Source organism: Galeopterus variegatus, unplaced genomic scaffold (genome assembly GCF_000696425.1).
Source record: "Galeopterus variegatus unplaced genomic scaffold, G_variegatus-3.0.2 Scaffold1372, whole genome shotgun sequence".
Lineage (NCBI taxonomy): Eukaryota > Metazoa > Chordata > Mammalia > Dermoptera > Cynocephalidae > Galeopterus > Galeopterus variegatus.
The window spans coordinates 5,686-14,785 of NW_007727483.1; positions in this window are offsets into that span (position 1 = coordinate 5,686).

Here is a 9,100-nt window from a genome sequence, read left to right on the forward strand (position 1 = left end):
TGGTATCACAGCGCACAGCTCTCAGGATCACACTGTCTCCTGGCACGGCCGCTCCAGACCCGTCGCCATCTTGCCCTCTCCGGAATTTTTTTTTTTTTTTAATGTTTTAAGGCAGGAGTCCAGTTTTACATAGTTTGTATTTGAGGTGGTGTATAACAACTGGGGAAAACAATAGCTGACCTAAAAGGTTAAAAGAAAAAACTGCATAATGAGATGTTCAGAAGATGATTTGTTTTACATTTTTTTTTTTTTTTGGCAGCTGGCCAGTATAGGGAACTGAACCCTTGACCTTGGTGTTACAAGGCTTCGCTCTAACCAACTGAGCTAACTGGCCAGCCCACCAGAAGGTGATTTGGAAAGCTCTGGTATGTTCCTGGGAATCTCTAAGGCCATGTACATTCATGGGGCTGTGTACATGCCCAGAGTTGTGTGCATCCTCAGGAAAGACCTGAGAGGTCCCTAAATTGTCACTTCTGGCTGGCCTTGAGTCTGCCCATGCAGAAAGTGAAGTCTAAGCCTATGTTTATTCACTGCCTGGCTGAGTGTTGATGCCATGTCCCAACAGACACACAGAGCTCCCTGGAAAGGTCTGAGGGAATTACTAGTTTGGGGTATTTAAGGAAAATTCTGTCAAATCACAGTTGACCGCCAACTGAACTGAGCAAATAATTCAGTGCTACACATGACAAAGAATACAATTTCCAGAATTAGTTCAGAAAAGTCAGTGAACAAATAAAAAGCACTGACAACAAATCAGAACAACAACAACAAACCCTGGGGAGGGGAGACAATCAGATTCCCAGAGATGACTCACGTTATCATTTTAAAAGTGTCCTGTTTTCAACAAAAAATTACAAGATACACAAGAAATAAGAAAGCATGTCTCAGAGGTCAGAAGGTTGGCAAAATAGGAGGTCTCCAGTGTATCTTCCCTCACTAAAACAAATATTTGGCAACTATCCATGAACAAAAGTGCCTTTGTGGGAGCTTTGGGATCCAGGTAGGAGGGTCAAAGCAATGGTGGAGCTCAAGACAGGAGGGTCGCTTTCAGAAGGCAGGCCTGTGGGCCACTGGTAAGTACATCAACATTGGTCCTGGCCATAGAACAGAAGCATATCTGTCCTACGGTGGACTTGACTCCAGCCCTGCTTGTCTGCAGTCCTACCACCAGTGTTTGTCCCAAGTGTCCTAGAAACAGCCACGCCCATCTGTGCTCCTGTCACGTTTCTGAAGGAACCCTGTGACCCGGTTCCAGTCCTGCTCTACCTCAGCCAAGAGGAAATCCAGTGCATCTAGATTCCCATCCAAGGTACCTGGAAGGATCCACATCCCCACCTGCCTGCCAATGCCCAGTGAAACGATGGGCTTCCAGGCAACCCAGGCACCCTCGTCCATAGTACCATGGTACCTGGAAGGATCCTCTTGTTGGGTTGCCCCTTGCAGCCTTAATAAATAGTACTTAAAAGTACATAAGACTAATCCGATGAAAGATGTACATGATCTCTATGGGGAAAAAAAGTTTATTGAAAGACCCAACTAGAAGAAGGGATATTCCACGTTCTCAGATTGGAAGAGTCAATTTTACAAAATGTCAGTACTCTAAAAATTGACCTATAGATTCAATATAATCATGATCAAAACACCAAGAGGGTATCTGTGGGACTCGATAAACTGATTTTTAAATGTATATGGAAGTGCAAAGAGCCAAGAATGGCCAAGATTCTCTCGTGAAGGACAAAGGGGGAGGACTTCCTCTAAAAGATACCAACGTTTATTATAAAGCTACTGAAGTTAAGAAAGTGTAGGATTGGCTCAAGAACAGACAAATAGACTAATGGAAAATGATTGGGACTCTCCAAACATTCCCACATATAGACACTTAATTTATAACAGAGAAGGCATCAGAGAGCAATTGAAAGAGGATGGCCTTTTCATTTCAGAGTGCAGGGACAATTGAGTATCGAGTTGGAGAAGAAAATGGAATGGACTCCTGACTTAAACTGTAAACAAAAATTAATTCCAGGTGGATCTAAGGTCTACATGTGAAGAAGAGACTATAGAAGACTATGTGGTTGTCGTGACCCCAGGGTAGAGTAGGATTTTGTAAACAAGACTGAAAAAATAAAACAACCATTAAAGAAATAAACTTAAAAATTCTACTGCATTAAAATGAAGTACTCTGATATCTGACATTTACTATGAAATGCATCAAAAATAATACAGATTTGATGGATGAAGGAGGGATGGACATGTGATAAACAAGTGTAATAAAATGGTAGCAGTGGAAGGTAGGTGGTGGGTACCTGGCTGTCCACTGAAAAGTTCTTTCAACTTTTCTGTATGTTTGAATGTTTCCATAATAAAATGTTGTGCAAAATAAAAAGGAGTGCTTCTTTTCATTAGAAGGGACGATAAAGGGAGTAAAGGCAAGCTACAAACTAGGAGAAGATATTTACATCACACGAAATCATCACAGAATTAAAATATAGAATACATGGAGAACTTTCACAAATAAACAGGCAAACAACCCAAGAGGGAAATGGGCAAAAGACAGTAAACAGGCACCTCATAGAAGAGAAAACCCTGAAGGCCAATACAAGTGAAAAGTTGCTCTGTAGAGGGTTAGAAATCTTGATTCTTACTTGATTATTAGATAGGGTTTTTAGGTAATGCATGCACGGGACAAAAGTCCTAGGCTAGGAGGCAAGAGCCTACAGATAGGGGGCAAGAGCCCATCTAATCAACCCTAATCACTGGTCAGGTAAGGGATTCTATACACTGTTAATATAATGAGTTCGCTGGAAGATTTTGTAAGAAGGAAACTTACACAGGACTGAAGCCTTTAATGTGAACAAGGAAACTGAAGCAGAACAGGTATTGTTCCGAGGGCAATAACCCTTAATACAACAAAACTTAAATGATGGGAAAATATGTGAGTTAAAATTTCCAAGGACATTCTGCTAGATTAGTTAGTACCTGGGGGTCATTCCACATTTTGCTTTAAGCTGTTTCTTTGAGTTTCTTAAGAAGTCAGGCACTTTAATGATTATCTTACTGTTTCTCTTGCATGTCACGTAGCTTAGATTTATGACTCTTTTGATGGTATATTGTTTAAGCTATTTTGAACCATGCATGCTTGGATGAAAATTGTTACATAGCCAGTTTCTTTATGTTCTTACTATGATTGATTAACCATTTGTTTTTCTTCTGTAACTTCCTTGTCTTTACAATAAAAACTGAAGCAAAAACTGACTCGGGGCTGCACCTTGCTTCTCCTTCCTAAAGGGAGTCGTCTTGATGCAGTCCCTTCACACTTCTCATTGCATTGATATTTGCTCTAAGCTGTTTTGCATCTCCATTACACAGCGAGAGGTGTAACATTGCTCAACCTCATTACTAATCAGGGAATAGCAAATTAAAACCATAGTGAGATACCATTTCACATTCAGCAGACTGGCAAAAATTTCATAGTGTGATAACATCAAATGTTGATGAGGATGTAGACCAACTAAAACAGTTCAACATCCTTTATAGGAATGTAAATTAGCACCGTCACTTTGTAAAAAATCTGGCATGATTTAGTATTGTTGGAAATGTGCCTCCACTATGAATCGATAAGTCCACTCCTAGGCACGAATACTGGAACACAACTTCCCAGCCATTTTATTCTGTGGCCCATACAGAAAATGATGCTTATATGGCTTACAGGAGTAAAAGGACAAAGCTGCTCTGGGCCAGGCCCAACAGATCCAGAAGCTGCTGGCTGGCTGCCTCCAGGACTAAGGGTCTCAATGTCCCAGTCCAAAGGTTGGAAAGCTCTGCCCTGGAGGACTCTTTCACATGGGTACCAGGAAACATGCCCCAGAATGTATAGCAGCACTGTGTGTAATATCCCCCAATCTGGAAGCGACCCAAATGCCCATCAACTGTAGAATGGATATATAAACTGAGATACAGTCAGTGTTTATTATACACGGATTCTGTATCTGCGAATTTGCCTACTCGCTAAACTTTACTTGTAACCCAAAATCAACACAGGCACACTTTCAGGGTCATTCACAGACATGTGTAAAGCAGGGAAAAATTTGAGTCTCTCAAGGCACCAGTGTGTCCCCTTCCAGCCACGGTCCAAAAAGGGGAAACTGCCTTCTTGATTTCAGCTCTCATACTGTAAGCATGTGTCCTTTTCTTGGTCTATTTAGTACCACATATTTCGTATTTTTGTGCTTTTTTCTTGGTGATTTTGCCACTAAAAATGGCCCCAAGCACAGTGCTAAAGTGCTGTATAGTGTTCCTGAGTGCAAAATGGCTATGATGTGCCCTATGGAGAAAATAAGTATGTTAGAGAAGCTTCATTCAGACATCAGCTATAGTGCTGTTGAGCATAAGTTCAATGTTAATGAACCAATAATACATAATAAATAAGGTATCTTCAAGCAGACACACACAAGGAACACGGTTATGTATTGATCAGTTGATGAAAATGTTGTGACCAGAGGAACTCAGGAATTTGACCCTGTATTTCCCCTAGGAGCAATGTTTCAAAATTGCCTAGTTCAGTGTTTGCAAGTGATTTTATAGAACATAAATACTGCAATAACGAGAATCAACTGTTTATTTATTCAGTGGAATCACATCAAGCAACGATAACAAACAGTTGCCTACCACATGCAACGACAAGCACGAATTTCAGCTACATGATCTTGTGCAGGAGAAGTCAGCCACAATATAAATAATTTCACTTATATAAAGTCAAAAGGATGCATATTGTTAGGAATATGTTGTTAGGAACATGTAGTTAAAAATATAACGTATGTAGAAAACAATTAGAAAAGAAAAAGAATGGTAAAGACAAGTTCAGGATAGATGTTACCTCTGAGGAGGGTGAAGGGAATGGGACCAGGAGTGAGACCACAGGGGACTTGTAAGGTGATAGTACTGTGTGAAAAAGCTCTTCCATAAATGCTAGCTAATGAATGACTACTAAACCTGTAACTCTAGCTCTGACCCCTCCCTGGAGCCCCAGAAGCACATTTCTACGTGAATTCTGCATATCCTATATGAATACCTCAAACTGCACGAGCCCAAAAACCAACTCCATCATTTTCTGCCCAAACTTGCTTGACTTCCTGTGTGCCTGTGCTAGTCCACGCCCCACCAAGCAGTCACTCAAAACGGGAATGTTAATCATCCTTCACTCCTGCCTCCCTTTGGTGACCATGGAAACGTGTCCCTCAGATCTCCTGCTGCAGGGAGCAAAGTTGATTGACAAGCTCCAGCTGCTACTTCTCTGTGTCCACCAGAGTTTGCACCAAGACCACACTTCCTCTGGGCAGCTCCCAGCCAGTGACTGAGCATGGCAGGGGAATGTTACTGCAGGACAAGGACTCCTCTAACTGGCAGCTGTAGGCTGGGGACTTCAGGTCAGCCTGACTGAAACTGTGTTAAAACTAAACCGCATCTGAGATTCCTATCCAGTCCTCCTTTCTCCCACGTCTCTCTCACAGGCCTGCATCACGCTCTGAAGACCCTCGCTGCCTATTCCTGCTCCTTTCCTTTTTCCTTCACGTGCATTTGCCCCATAATGATCTTTCACATCCAATCACCTCTTGGCCTCTATACTTTTGGAGGACCTGAACTAGCAAAAGGGATCCCAGGAGTGGTCAGAGAAAAGACAGTAAGATGGGGTTTATGGACCGGTTCACTCACCACTGCAATGGCAAAGAGGATGGCATCCTGGTTTTTATGTGGGGCATGGATAATCTCTAACACAAGGTGACCTCCTGATTGCTTAAGATTTCACCATTTGTTACCTAGGAAACACTCCCGTGAAGGGTCTCACCCTTGTCGAGGAGATGATCCAGGCATTTGCACAGTGTGGAGGGAAGAATGTCTACATGGATGGTGGAGTGTCTGGTGATTGTTCAGTTGCATTGAAGCCTGGCAGAGAGATAATGAGAAACTAAGGGACAATACCAAACAGTTAAGGGCTAAGTGTAAGACCCAGAAGGCCTCCTTGCTGGCTTACAAGGAGGCCCTTACCTCCTGCAGATTCTGAGCAGACACAAGTAAGGAGCATCATATCGACATGATTCAATGACAAGAGATGCAGAACTCAGACGTGTACATCCTCAACCAGCACAGGCCTTTTATGTGAAGGTTGGGGCTCTGTTCGGGAAAACCTCGGACCCTGAAATGGGGGATGAGGATATTGGGACAAATTTCCCTGAAAATGTTGGTTTTGCAGACCCGCACCTTCTGAAGCCTCAGAGCTTGCAGGGTGCTCATTCCTTCGCCAGCAAGAGCTATCACATGCCCTGTGCTGGTAGATGCTACAGAGTCCTCGCCCCCACAGAGAAACAGGTGCCTCCCTCAGGGCCACCCCCATCTCCTCTCTATAACCTCACTGGGTAATGCTGAGCCTGATAAGGGAGGAAGTTGCAAGGAAGAGCTAGCCTATACTGGCAGGAGCCAGGGGAATACCCCCAGGATTGGATTTTGAGGGTGCTGTATCAAGGGGGATTTGTTAAGCATGCAAATTTTATTGAGTGGGGGCACTTTCTCGTGTCATGGGATTTAACACCCTGGCAAGGACTCTAAGAGATGGAGGAAATTCACTGCCAGGGTCACCCTTAGAAGCTCTGAGAAAGCGATGGCCCACATGGAGAGAAGTGGAAATACTTGCCTTGGACTGGCAGATGGCAGAGAAAGTAATAAAAAGGTTGAGTGATGCAGCCACGCTGGAGCAGGTAGAAAATGTAAGGCCAGTCAACCAGCCTAAGGGTTATGTTCCACAGTAGTGCCGAGAGGACACACCATTCACCAAAGGCCATCAGGAGTGTTCTGATGAGAGGGGTCCCAGCATGACTAAGAGGTTTGGTGGTTGCTCTCTTCTTCAGGCCAATGGCGGAGATGAGGGAAGGAAGGTGGTCCAAGGCCTGGGCTTATTATCACCATCCATGGAATGATGTGAACCCAACATGATAGAGGACAGGGTGGCTCTTAACGAACAGACACCAGGAGACTACATTTCCAGCAACAACCCTCAAGGTCAGAGGGGCAGTCAAGAGTGCTTGACCCGCAGGGAGCTGGGAGGATGGTTCATACTGCATGGCTCCCTAGGCACAACTACAGCCAGAAAAAGGCAAGAATGGAGGAGCAGGAGGGTGGTCATCTCAGTAAAAAGTCACAATCCCTTGCTCAGTTCCTGCTCCTGGACTACTTTCAGACTGACCCCACTGACTGAAGAGGTGGATGAGTCCTGAGAAAAAAGGACTCAGAAACAAAGTGGTGAGGATATACTGTTACCATTCTGCGGTCCTTACCTAAAGAGATTGACTGCCATTTTACTCAGGTGACTGGACCCTGGAGAAAGGGGGACAGCCAGACATTTCTAGGACTATTGGAAACAGGGCCTGAGGTGACACTGGTCCCAGAGGCCCAAGGTGTCATGATGGGGACCTGTCAATAAAAACAGTTGGGAACAGTGAGCCACTGGGTCCCAGGACTAACCACAGTGGTCCTTTCTCCCATACACGAGTCCATCATTATAAGTGATACACTTGGCACTGAAGTAGTAACTCCCATGTTGGGTCATTGGCCTGTAGAGTAAGAGACATCATGGTGGGGAAGGCCATGTAGAATCCCTGACACTGGCCCCCACCCAGGCCAAGAAATGAAGTCAATGAAGATATTGGATCGTGGTGGGGGCAGGGGCATTGGCAGAGATTGATACCACCACTGAAGACCTAAAGGATGCAGGAAGAGAGGCTGGGAGAGTGGCAGGGATGAAGAGAGCAGAGAAGGTTGAAACAGTTCTAGGATTTGCTGTATGGGAGAGGGAAGGAGGAAGGGAACGGTAATGAGGAGAGGTACACTGGGGGCTTCAGCTGGAAGCGATGGGTAATGTTTCTTAAGACAGGTGGTGGGTATAGGAGATTTTGCTGTACCTTTTGTTATCCCTTTTGGCACATCTGAAACAGTACACCATGTCTTTAAAAGTCTTCGTGGGGACTGGGAGAGGAAGTTATGCAGACACAGGCAGGATCTGTGGAGGGCCCGCTTCAGGTGCACGATCACAGATTTCTAGAGGACCCACTCTGCCCTGCTCTGCAACCTTCTCCAGCAGGGTAGGCTTCTCAGGTGCAGACCAAGAAAAATCGGTCATTTGACTTCACACAGGCAAGAGGCCTTCGGACACTGTAGGCCTCTAATAGAGGTCAGCCAGAGTGGGATGTATGGGGAAGAGGCAACGGAAAGACAGGTGAGTATGAGGGGGAAAGCGAGGAAGGAAGGCGCGGAAGGAATGATAATGGAGGGTGTGAAAGGCTGCTGGAGTGAGGGCTGGGTGGCAAGCAAGGGAAACTGTAACACTCCAGGGCCTTAAAAAGCCACGGAAGGGACCACTCCCCAGATACCAGGACTGCTCAGCTCAGGGCAGCTGGGAACTGGCAGTTTTGGGGAAAATATAACAGAAAATTGGCGCCCCTCTGCCACTGTGAAGCCTTTGTTGTGTGTCCTTTCCAGGCCTCTCAAAACACACTGTTACAAAGGACATGTGTGATTGGCATGGGGTTCTCAGTGTACAAATGTGTATCCAAAGCTATGCATTGTCTGCAACTCGCTGCATGCAGTCACAAGAATGCTTTTGAAATGTGTTAACAACCCCCTGGCTTCCTTAGGACTGCTGAGTTTTAACGTACTGGCTGCATACGCCACATTGCATTCGTCCACTCCTTTACTGATGGGAATTTAGAGCCTTCCCAGATTTTCCCTTCACCAATATCGTTCTTGTGCATGTGTCCTTGCACACTAGACCTACCAGCGTTTCTCCGGAACATATACCGGGCAGGTCTTCCAGGTCATTGAGGGAACTGGGCGTTTTTCAGTTTTAAGAGTCTCAGCTCACAGCACGGAATCTAAGTCCAGACTGCTTGATTTCCATACTACCCCGGATACCAACAAGCCCAGTGACCTTGGGCGGGTCAATGAGCCTCTCTGTGCCTGTTTCCCGGCCCGTAAGGAGGCGGTAATAACGGATACTTCAACTTAGGACTGTCGTGGGAAGGAATTGATGTTTATCTACAGTGCTTAGAAGAGT